Source organism: Vulpes lagopus, chromosome 4, assembly GCF_018345385.1.
Source record: "Vulpes lagopus strain Blue_001 chromosome 4, ASM1834538v1, whole genome shotgun sequence".
Lineage (NCBI taxonomy): Eukaryota > Metazoa > Chordata > Mammalia > Carnivora > Canidae > Vulpes > Vulpes lagopus.
In genome coordinates, this window is record NC_054827.1 from 106,643,553 (window position 1) to 106,656,164 (window position 12,612).

Sequence of the window (12,612 nt, forward strand, 5' to 3'; positions counted from 1 at the left end):
CTTAGCTGAATATGCCATGATCTGGTCCTGTCTTCTGTGGCAGATACATTTCCTGCTCCTTGCCAGCCATTCCACCCCACGAGCCTGTATAATCTCAGAATAGGCCCTGTATTGGCCATGCCTGTATCTCTGTGTGGGGAACATCTGGTTATCTATCCAGGTAGCCCTAAGATGTCCCTGCCTTCTCTTGGTGAGTTGACTGAGCTTCCAGTTCCACACCTATGATACAGCATACCCTTGTTTGCATATTTCTGTTACCCTCTGGAAAGTCCTATCCTCAAGAACAGACCATGTTTTATTTATCTTTATATTTCCAGCACGAAATAAAATGCTATCACTTTGATGATCCAGAATAATCCGTGAAGTTTTTCTTGAATCTCTCCTTTCACTGGGCTCTAACAGGTGAATGTGACATACTTAATATTATCTTCATGGCTGCTTTATATCAGAGTTTATTGTATACATGTTGGTCAAGAGAACAGCAGTGTTACTCTTGTGAAGCTTAGTATATGTCTTGGCCATTTAAAAATGACAAATTTAAATAACAAGCAATACATCAAACCATTACTTTTCATATTAAAAGAGATGATGGGTAAGAGAATGCATCTTGTAAAATGTATCACAAAATGATGACTATGTTATCAATTGGATGATTGATTCAAAATTATATTAGTACTTTTATTAAGTAAAATGCTTCATAAATTATTTTTGTTTGGGGGTGTTATTACTGTCCTCCCAGGAATTATTTCAAAAATATTATTTTCAAGTAGAGAAACTGAAACCACATATCATCTATTCATTCAGAAAGTATTCTAGGAGTTGCTGTCAGGATCTCTGCCAGAATCTAGAGAAATAGCAATGAATGATTCAGATCTTGTCCTGATAGTGAGAAACTGATTATAAAACCAGGACATTGGAATACAATGTAGTTGGATTAGTGGAAACAGACAAGAGAGGAGCATAAACTGAAATGTAGGCAGTTAAGGAGGGAGTCTCACAGGTAGAAGTGATGTTAAGTTAAATCCTTCAAGTGTGACAGGATGAAAATCTGGTAGTTGAATTAAAAAAGGGCAACTTTGGGGAAGTCCAAATCTCCAAAATAGTCATTCATATATATATATATATGATAGTCATTAGTATATATATATATATATATATATATATATATATACATCTCCAAAATAGTCATTCTCCAAAATAGTCATTCATATATATATATATATGAATAGTCATTCACATATATATATATGAATAGTCATTCACATATATATATGAATAGTCATTCATATATATATGATATATATTTGTATATATACACTTTTATATATACAAATATATACACTTTTATATACAATATATACAATATATATACACTTTTATATACAATATATATACTTTTATATATACAAATATACATATTTGTATATATACAAATATATATATTTGTGTATATATATATATCTCCAAAATAGTCATTCATATATATATATATATGATATATATTTGTATATATACACTTAGGTGTGATGATACACAATGCTTGAAGCAAGTTGAATCAGGGCAAATGTTCAACAACAAGTGAACTCCTCACATATGTGCCTACTTGACTTCACGTATCCCACAGGTGTGTGTTTATACCACAACTGCTTTTATACTTTGAAGAAACTAAATTAAAAATCATCTTAAAAAGCACCCTCCTGGGATGCCTGGGGGGCTCAGTGGTTGAGTGTTTGCCTTTGGCTCAGGACCAAAGAGATTCTGGGATCCAGTCACACATTGGGCTCCTGAGAGGATCCTGCTTCTCCCTCTGTGATGTCTCTGCCTTCTCTCCGTGTCTCTCATGAATAAATAAATAAAATATTTTTTAAAAGCACCCTCTTTAATAGAATACTATTACCACTTACATTATTAGGGGCTAGAAGCAATAATAAGAAATATTGTTGCATGCATTATTTTACCAGCATGGGACAGCTCTATCTTGTCTTTTTAAAAAAGACCTTTGTTTAAGATCATGCTGATGGTTACCAGCATAAGTAGGACTTGAACCTTGGCCTATGTGACCCCAAAGCCAATGTATGCTATATGCTCTATTGACTCCTTCCATGAATGGACAAGGATCAATATTGCATAAAAACAAAGTCAAGGTGTTCAAACATATGCTTAATGTTTAAATAAGCTATTGAATCAATGCCTAAAATTTTTGATATTTAACACTTATAATTGGTTAACTTGTTTTGCATAATAGTTTCATCTTAAATATGTTTGCAATAAATAAGCCAGGAAAACATACCATCTAACATACCATCTAAATGCAGTTAGGTTGGCGAACTTTAGGTCTGTTAAATGTGACATAATAGGAGATACATATTTGGTCCCTGCCCCTGGTTCCTGGCACAGAGCTTCTAAATCCCTTGTAACTTCCAGAGCGATAGGAGTGGTGGAATGTCTTTGTTCTAACATTAGTCTTTGACCCCAGTTCCTGACACAGAACTCCTAAACCCCTTGGAATTTCCTAAGGGATGAGAGTATGTGTTCAAATAAGGCAACTCTGGATGCCTTATTGGTCAGCAGGCATACTGGTACTGGGTACTGGTCAGCAGAAAGACCAAGCCATGATGAGAAGCTTGGAATGTTCAGCCCCACCTCCCACCCCCCAGGGAAAGTAAATGGGCTGGACATTGAATTATTAATCAGTCACGCTTACAGAATGAGGCCTCCATAAATATCCCCAAACCACAGGGTTTGTAGAACTTCTGCACTGGTGAACACATCCATGTACTGTGAGGGGCGTGTATCCCAACTCCACAGGGACAGAAGCTTCTGTACTCAGGACCCGTCTGAACTTCTCCATAGTGTCTCAAGATATTCATCTGTATCTTTTATAATATCCTTTATAATAAAGTGGTAAACAGAAGAAAATGTTTCCCTGTGTTTTGTGAGCCATTATAGCAAATTATCAAAAGTTCAGGAGGAGGTTTGTGGGAACCCTGCTTTATAGCCAGTTGGTCAGAATCACAGGTGATCACATGGGATTTGCAATTGGCATCTCAAGGGAAAGCAGTTTTGGGTGACTGAGCCCATAATCTGTGAGCCTATAACTCCAAGAAGATGGCATCTGAATTGAACTGAACTGTAATACACCTAGCAGGTGTCACAGAGCATTAGAGAATTATTTGGTGTAGGGGAAAAATACCCATACATTTAGTATCAGAAATGTTGTGAGTGCATAATAAAATAGTTTTTAATTTATTAATCTGCAAAGCAAAGGAGATTCAGGCTACTCAAAACAGAAAGAGAGGATGTTAACACAGGTAACTGAAGACCCAGGAACAAAAAGAAAATGTTATAAAGGAAGACTCCCTTTCGCTTTCAAGGAGATTGCATGTGTAGAATCCAGGGAAAGGTTAAGTGATACATGCCAAGGAAAGATTGAGATACTATGAATATTAATTTTAAAATTTAAACATTTTAATATTGGTATTGGTCCAATGGCTATACTTACTTTGATGTATTCTGGAAGTAATGCAAACTTACAAACTTGCTGAAGTTTCCTTTATCCCATCATGAACACTCAAAGTCATAAAGGAGTAGACATTACTTCTTTCTAAGGTTGTGGCTAATTACGAAAATGAAACTCATCATTTCCTTTCCAGAGCATGGTTCTCCTAGCTATCAGCTGCACGTAGCAGTTCACATTTGTGGTCACACAAACATGAATTGGGAGTGCTTCTTCTTGCCCCCAACACCCACAAAGTTGCCAAGTCTGGTGGATGTAAGTCTCCAACATCTTTCCTTTTTTTTTGGCTCTAGGATGCCTCGACACCTCTGATTGTGTCCCCTGGGGGGAAGAGAGACCATTTTTCTTCTGGTTTATCTTGATTTCCAGGAAGAATGGGAGTTGCTAACATCTCAGGCTTTCTCTGCCCTCCTTAGGGAGGGCATCTCTCTGGGCGTGTGGAATGACTTGGATAATTTTGTACCTTTGGAAAGACTACCTAGGCTTGTTGGGCTCTATCGAGATCTTCTTTCTTAGGAAGTGAGCTACTTTTTTCAGAAACCCTCTGAAGCTTGCTCCACCTCTGCAGGGGGCACCTGCCCTGCTCCAGCTCTGCGAGGACTGTCAAGTCCAGCCAATTCTGCTGATTAGCAGCCACCTGTTTCTTATACAAGCTATATTCTCCAATGAAGCCATAACTAGAAAGGTAATTTTTAAATATCCAATATGCCTTCTCTGTTTTATTTTTCTAATTTGCATAGAACCTGCATATAAAAGTGGGATTTTACTTACTGGGTATCCCCTCAAAGATTCCAAAACATCCTCACTTCTCTGATGAAAAGTGTCCGTGATGAAAAGCGTCCGTGATGAAAAGCGTCCATGTCCTGTAACAAGTTCAGAGGCACTCACATAGCATTTAAGAATGCTTGCTTTGAAGTCAATGAAACCAGGTTTGACCTGAAGCTCAGTGGCTTTGAACAAGGGGCTTGACCTCTCTAAGTCTCAAATTTTCATCTTTAAAATAAAATATTACTCACTACATAGAAAAGCAGTGTGATGAAAGCTACAATATGCTAGCACAGTTCCTATAAAACAAGCACTCTTCAAATGCTAGCTAATGGATTAAAAAACAACTTTTGGGAGTACCTGGATCGTTCAGTGGTTGAGCATCTGCCTTTGGATCAGGTCATGATCCCAGAGTCCTGGGATCGAGTCCAGCATCAGGCTCCCTGTGGGGAGCCTGCTTTTCCCTTTGCCTATGTCTCTGACTCTCTCTCTCTCTCTCTGTGTCTCTCATGAATAAATAAATAAAATCTTTTTAAAACCACCAAGTTTTTAGTCTGATATGTATGACCTTCAAAAATAAACACTTAACCCTTACCCTTAGCCTCTTCTTCCACTGTTCCTTCACCATAGTCACAGATAAATATACCAATGTGTTCTCAGGTGAGGCTGTTATAACAAATTAGCATAGATCAGGTGGCTTATAAATGAGAAAAGTATTTTTCACAGTTCTGGAGACTGGAAGACCAAAATCAGGGTTCTAGTGTGGTCAAGGTCCTCTTCTGGTTTGCAGATTGCAGATGGCCATCTTCTTGTTGCATCTTCATATGATGACAGAAGAAGGAGCAAGTTCTCTGAGATCCCTTTGATAAAGGCATTAACACTTTGATGAGGGCTGAATCTTACGATGTCATTTCCTCCCAAAGACCACCTCCAAATACTATCACATTGGGGGTAATGATTTCTACATGTGAATTTGGGAGGGGCATAAACATTCAGTCCATTGTGTGTGTATATACATATATACATAATGAAATATGGAGATATCTATGGAAGTATCATAATTTTGTACACACAGAAGTCAAAGGAAGGTAGGGCCCACAAGAAGAGGAGGAGAGAGCCAGATGTCATGATAGCTGAACCCAAGAAGAGGAGAGAGCAGATGTCATGATAGCTGAAATCTGCCTTGAGGATGCATGGCCATTCTTCCTGTGCTCAGGGGCAGTCCAGCAAAAAGTAGAATGAGCAGGCATAAGAACCCAAACACCTTGACACTACAAGGAAATACAAGCAGTGAAACATTCTCAAACATTACTATGCAAATCACCTCCTGTGAAATTTGCTAGAAGTGCAGGTTCCCGGTATATCCATCCAGAAATTCTGACACAGTAGGAAAGGGCCTGGACATGACTAGGTATTAGATAAAATTCACATGCAATAACATGCATACGTTCTCAGCGGACCATTCAATGAGTTTTGGAAAATATAAACACCACTAATAACCACCAATCACTCAAGATATAGACTGTATCTACCACCCCGGAGAGCTCCCAGTGGTGCCCACATTTTTAACAGCCACTCCATAAATGGTTCTAGAGCTTAAGATAATAAACTTTATAAAGAGAAATAAGGTTAGGGGGGCAATAGAGACCAGATCTTCATGGACTTATGTGTTCAGATGAGGAGTTAGAAACCATTAGAGTCCAGCGAGGAGTTCTTTCCAGTTATAGCTCAAGCTGCCTTGTCTTACTGTTTATGCTCATAGTCATTCTTATACTTCACTCAGTCCTCCTCTGCCCATCCCTTGTCTATATATCAACACATGACCCACGCAGACCAGGTTGTACCAATGACAAATTTTGGCTACAAAAGAAAATGGAGAGGGGCTACAAAGAGAAGTTTCACACAAAAATGGATATATGATCAAGCCCTGAATTCTATGGAAAGATGCTCAACATCAATCACAAAAAAGAAAGAAAGAAAGAAAGAAAGAAAGAAAGAAAGAAAGAAAGAAAGAAAGAAAGAAAGAAATACAAATTAAAACTATGAGATACCACTGAGATACATTTCCCACCTGATCAGTGGAATCATCACTAGTTTAGAAGTGTGGCAGCATATTTTTTGTGACATATTTGTGAGGAGACAGGGACTCTGATGCTGCTGACAGGAATGCAAAGCAATATAACCCCCATTTGTGGGAATTTGGTATGTCTGGCAAAGTGCTGTTAGTAAAATAGTATAGACATGAACACTTTGACCTAGCCATCCCCATTGTGAAAATAGATTCCAAAAATACACTGCCAAGAATAAGGAAAGAAATATATAAACGGATATCCAGCGCAGCATATTTGTAATAATGAAAGACTGAAAACTTCTCAAATGTCCCTAAATAGGGGACAATAAGCCATGACAAGTCACAGATAAAGTTATATGCCATTGTGAAAAGGAATGGGCTCTATCTCTATACCCTTGTGGGGAAAAACCTCTAGAATATATTGTTGGTGGAAAACAAGATGAGCAAAAATGCTACAGTTTGAAATTATTTTTCTAAAAAGGTTGATAAAAAGATACATGCACACACATATTTTCTTATATAAACATAATTGATAAATTATATTTTTACAGCAAATGTAAAACACATATACACACTTTTGTATTAACAAGAAACATATTTTAGTATTAAATATGCAATAATAAAAGGATAAAAATTAGTAAGTTACTACCTTTGGGGAGGTAGAGAAATAGGAGGAAAGAACAGGAAGAAAAAAATTAGACTTCTTCGAATACACTGTTTTGCAGACTTGACTTTGGAACCATGGAATATTTTGTATAATCACACATAATGAAAGCAAAATTTTGTATCAATTTGGTGATATAATCACCCAGAGATTAATCTCACTATTTGACTATTCATACCTAAGAAAATATTTCTGAAAAACTGATTTAAAAAAATCTTGTGTTTTCTAAAAACATTGTTGGTGGTAGTGTTTATACTGTAATTTTGAGACTATTGTGGGTGTTTTTTAAGAAAAAAACAGATGATAAATTATGTCAGGTTTCCTTGATAAATGAAATTTTCAGATGTGTACACACTCACATACTGATGAGGTTAAGAAAGATGTTTGTGGTTCTAAATTTGAATTGGCAGCATCAGTATGAACCCAGGATGTATTTTAAATCTTAAAAACATTTCCTAGCTCAGTTCACTGGAAAGGCCTAGGAAACCATAACCAATCCACTAGCAAAGAGAAACCTTGTTCTTCAACTATGGTCTCTAAATAAGGAACCAGCGCTCCTTGGAGAAACAGTTAATCAAGAATAACAAAACCCAAACCATATAGCACGTGCACACACACACACGCACACACACAAATATGCAATAACAAGAAGAAAACAAGGATGTGAGTACAGGCATAAGAGATATTTTTAAAATACCATATGAGATATTCTAAGCAATTTTATGCCAATAATATTTTAGTAAATTATAATTTACCAAAATTGACTCTAATTTAAAAAAAAAAAACCTTAAATAGATTAGAAATACATTATGTGTAGTCAAAAACCAGCTATTTAATGCAATAGGGATATACCTTAAAATATTGATTATTAACCTACACGTGGTAAGATCTTGAGTCAGTTTTATATATGCTTCTCTCTTTTTTAAAGATTTTATTTATTGATTCATGAGAGACAAAGAGAGAGAGAGTCAGAGACATAGGCAGAGGGAAGAGCAGGCTCCCTGCAGGAAGCCTGTTACAGCACTCGATCCCAGGACCCCAGGGTTAACATCCTGAGCCAAAGGCAGACACTTAACCAATGAACCACCCAGGTACCACTATATATGCTTTTCTTTGCTTAGAAGTATTTTTCTAACATACAGTTTACACATATGTAAGTATTAATAAATATATATATAGTAAAAAATAAACCAAAATAACACAAGTTCTTTTTTAAAGTCCCATTTTTAGATTTAATTTTGTTCCTGGACTTTTGTTAGCGTTCTAGGGCTCTGGTCACAACAGCCTATCCATATCCATCAGCCTATCCATAAAAAGACATTTATGTTTCTTTTGGAATCTTGACCTCACTGAAATTATTGTATGTCAAAGCTGCCCTACTTCATGCAAGTCTCTGTTCTCCACTTGTCTTAGGGACCTAGAGCACTGTCCTGGTCCTGCTGGTCTTCCCCGTTCACCTTGTTCTTCACTAGGGACTTTGGTCCCCACTAAGCCTGAAGGACACGACTCTCCCACTCTATTCATCATCAGCAGTGAGACCCTAGCTCAGTTCCTATTGTTGTATAAACCTCTTCAACTCATCTTTCAAAAACAGATGGCAACTGATCATGAACGTTAAAGATGCGGTTTTCGGTGAAGCAATCAGTATTCTATCCTAGCACAAAGTAGACACAAACTACACCATAGTTAACTTCATTCTTCAAAGAGGCATGGTCTGCTGCCCGGAGCATCACAGACAGTAAAGTAAAGGTTATTGAGAATTACTGAACCTGAGGACATAGATTTGTTCTTATCAGGATGGCAGTGGCCCCCCTTTGGGGGGCCAGCAGTACATGGAACAGTACGCAATGTGAGTGTGAGTTTGCGTGTGCTCATGTGTGCTTGTGTGTGTTGGCCCATTTCTGCCCAAGCATACGCGCTCCCTTTCTAAAGCTGCTTCCTCATTTGCCCTCAGCTTTTGCCCTATAAAGAGGAAAATTTGGGAAGGGCATGGGCAATGATAAGAAAAGTTCACCTACATCAGAAAACATTTGATTGACCCCATCACAACATCAGCAAAAATAAAACAGCAGGAAAGGCCAGCCTACCGCCTGCCTGGTCTCTGGAGCCCCAGACAATCGGAATATGGTAACAGAGCTTGATAAAAAAAAAAAAAAAATGACACCGTGCCACCTAGTTATTATTGCTCTGAAAAACATCCCTTTCATAATAATCTTATTAGGAGAAAGAGAGTGGGGTTTTTGTGTCTTCTTTGTGAAGAGCAATTTATTTTTATGGATAGTAAAAAGAAAATAAATTCTCCTGAAATGACTCCTTGGTGCATCAGGGTCCACGCAGCTCATTCTGTGTTTATAGATAAGCAAAAGGTCAATTGAATGTTATGTGTTTTATGTGTGGCGTGCTTAGACGCCGCACAGCATGGTGTGGGGACGGAGCTGGTTGGCTAATTCAACCTTTCTTTCCTCGGCCTGAGAGACTGGTTTGAGGGGAGATTTCTGTGCCAGGGGCCATCAGGGAAATACCTAGCAATCACCTGTCAGGAGGTATTTGTTTTGCTGGTGGGATTTAATACTCCATACGAGATTAGAATGTGTTGTTTTTGTCACTGTGGAAAATATACAGATAATTTTTCAGGCACCTGTTTGACAGGCTCCAAAGGAGTGGCATATGTGTCTGATTAATGACTTCCTCTTGTGTTCCTCATGTCATTGTGACATTTCATTAAAATATAAAAGCAGGACCCCATTTGGAGATAGTAGGCAGGGTCTGTGCCCAGATCCTGTTCTGGGAGAGGTGGAGGGTCCTGAGTTTCGATTCCTCTCTAATACACAGTGTGAAATCACAATTAGTTCTCACTTGGGAGAGCCTGTGCCTTCCTTAGTACTTTTCTCATTTATTCAACAAATATTTAATTAACACCATGTGCAAGAGTCTACATGCAAGAGCAATAAAGGACCTTGCCCTTAAAATGTTGGATTTCTAATAGAGATAGGAAGGAGGATGAATTCAATAGGCTCAAGTGCCTTTTGTTTTTTTGTGGGGTTTTTTTGTGTTAAGTTAAAATGTTTTATTTATTTTTTTGTATTTTTTATTGGGGTTCGATTTGCCAACATATAGCATAACACCCAGTGCTCATCCCATCAAGTGCTCCCCTCAGTGCCCATCACTCAGTCACCCCATCCCCCCACCCACCTCCCTTTCCACTACCCCTTGTTCGATTCCCAGAGTTGAGTATCTCACGTTCTGTCGCCCTCACTGATATTTCCCACTCATTTTCTCTCCTTTTCCCTTTCACTATTTTTATATGCCCCAAGTGAATGAGACCATATAATGTTTGTCCTTCTCCGATTGACTTACTTCACTCAGCATAATACCCTCCAGTTCCATCAACATTGAAGCAAATGGTGGGTATTTGTCGTTTCTAATGGCTGAGTAATATTCCATTGTATACATAGACCACATCTTCTTTATCCATTCATCTTTCCATGGACACCGAGGCTCAAGTGCCTTTTGTATACTCCCTCCCTAGCTCTTGAGAGTCTAATGGAAAAAAGCAAGAAGGGTGGCTAATACTTTGGGAGCACCTATTACGATCCAGATAATATATTAGGCATTTGCACAAGATTTTTCCCACTTTATCCATGTAAATATGCTTATCTCCATTTGGGGGGATAAGGAAATTGAGGCTCACAGAGATCTTGGCAGTAAGGAGAGATCAGAATTGAAAACCAAGGTCATGTGGCTGCTACTGAGTGATAAAGAGGGGGCTGGGCAGTGGGTGTGAAGCAAGATGGCATGTAGGGGTGGGAGGGGGTAGCAGGTGGGCATGCAAATAAAGAGCTTTTCAGAGGAAGTGGTGTTGAACTGAGTACTGAAGGGAACAGGATATAAAAGCAAGTGTTAGACTGAAGACAAGGCAAAGGCCAAGTTGCTCTGGACAGATGGCAGTGACCTCTGTGCCCCACCCATGTTCTCTTTTTTTTTTTTTTCATGTAAACCTTTCGTTTTAATAAATAAAACATATTCATGGCTTAGGTTTTAAATCACATTTACAGATGAGAAACACTTCTAGGCCCAAACAGGTTAGCGGTGAAGCGACTACTGCTGGGAGGAATGCACAGCCCCCATGCACCTTAAGCCTAAGAGCAAAGACTTCATGTCAGAGAACACCGTACACATCACCTCTAGGCTCAAGAACTGGAAGCAGAGGACTGGAGGGAGAGTGGAGACTTGGTGAAGCTCCTGTGACCACCATCTGATACCCCCACCTTCACACTACAGAAGCCAAAGAAAGTTGTGCTACTTTTAGATAAACTAAGAAGGAGCTTTCCTGATTATATGAAGTGAAACTTTCTCTCTATTGTTAACAATTAGGATAAGGGCATTAGCTACACAGAGTATCCACTGACAAATACAGACTATGAGAACAGGGAAGAGGAAGCCACACAGATATCTTGTTTCTTCAAATATCAGAAACTTCCATGCCACAGCAGGAGAGCAGTGGATGAACTCTACCTCTCCCAAAGGTTTAGTCCAAAAACTTCCTGTTGGCATTTGCACCAAATAAGGCTCCCCGTACTTCTGGCATCATCTGCTGGGCTATGAGGTCCAGCCGGCTTTCTAGAGTATTGGAAACCTTTATTTTACGATCCCCATTATAGATCTCCACTCCACCAGCTCTTTCCTCAGGCAGATAGGATTCCTGATCAATTTGAACATCAACATCTTTTTTGGTGGCAATTTTGTACATAGGAATCGCTTTTTGCACTTCAGCCTTTACCAGAGGGAAATCCTATTTCCTGCAACAAACAGTCATCTGGGGCTCCAGCAATTGGTGCAAACCCTGGAAGACCAGTCCATCCAGCAGCACTTGGTACTTGGTTGTATCTTTTACCACTTTGCTGAGTCTCTGTTTTGCTTCATTTAGTAGGTCTGCAATAAGGTCATCTTTTGCTCTGAGGACTTTGAGCCTTGCATGATTCATCAAATTAGACATCTGAATTTTCTTCTGCTGCTCAATCTGCTTTTCTTTCTTCTCATAGTATTCCATAATCTTCAGGCTTTGGGTTTGCACAAGACGACCTTTCTCAATGTTGAACTCTTCCTCTGCCTTTGCATCTATTTCCTCTGCTTTTTTCATTGGCTTCTTGTTCAATAAAAGCCATCATATGCTTAATCTACTTCTGCACGTCGGCATCGCTGAGGGCCATGGCGAAAGCTGTGCTAGGCCGGAAGGCCACTGGCTTGAGCTTAGCCTGGAAGGCAGCGGTGGAAAGCAGGAAAAGAAAATCCTGTGGAGGTATCGGCTTCCTTTGGTTTATCCCATGTTCTCTTTAATGGGGCAGAGAAGCTAGTGAGAGGGAGCACTTCTCTCCCTGCCAGAACCCAGAAGAGTAACAGGGGTCAATGAGCACACTCTGTTGCCCAAGCTCCCTCTCCATGGTGGCTCCTGTGGTTGTCACTTCCCTCACACACCCCGGTCTCCTTCCCTGTTCCTCCTGCCTTTTCCCTGGGAGCACACTGATGTTGTCCAGCAACCTCAAGCACCAGTTCTGTTCAGCTCCACCCAAGTGATCTTCTGGCCACTCTTCAGCC

The 12,612-nt window shown here is 39.2% G+C and overlaps 1 pseudogene; it reads right to left on the minus strand.

Annotated features, from left to right (window-relative positions):
- Positions 1–11,507: 11,507 nt before the first annotated feature.
- Positions 11,508–12,227, minus strand: LOC121489973 (annotated as a pseudogene).
- Between the last annotated feature and the right edge of the window lie 385 nt (positions 12,228–12,612).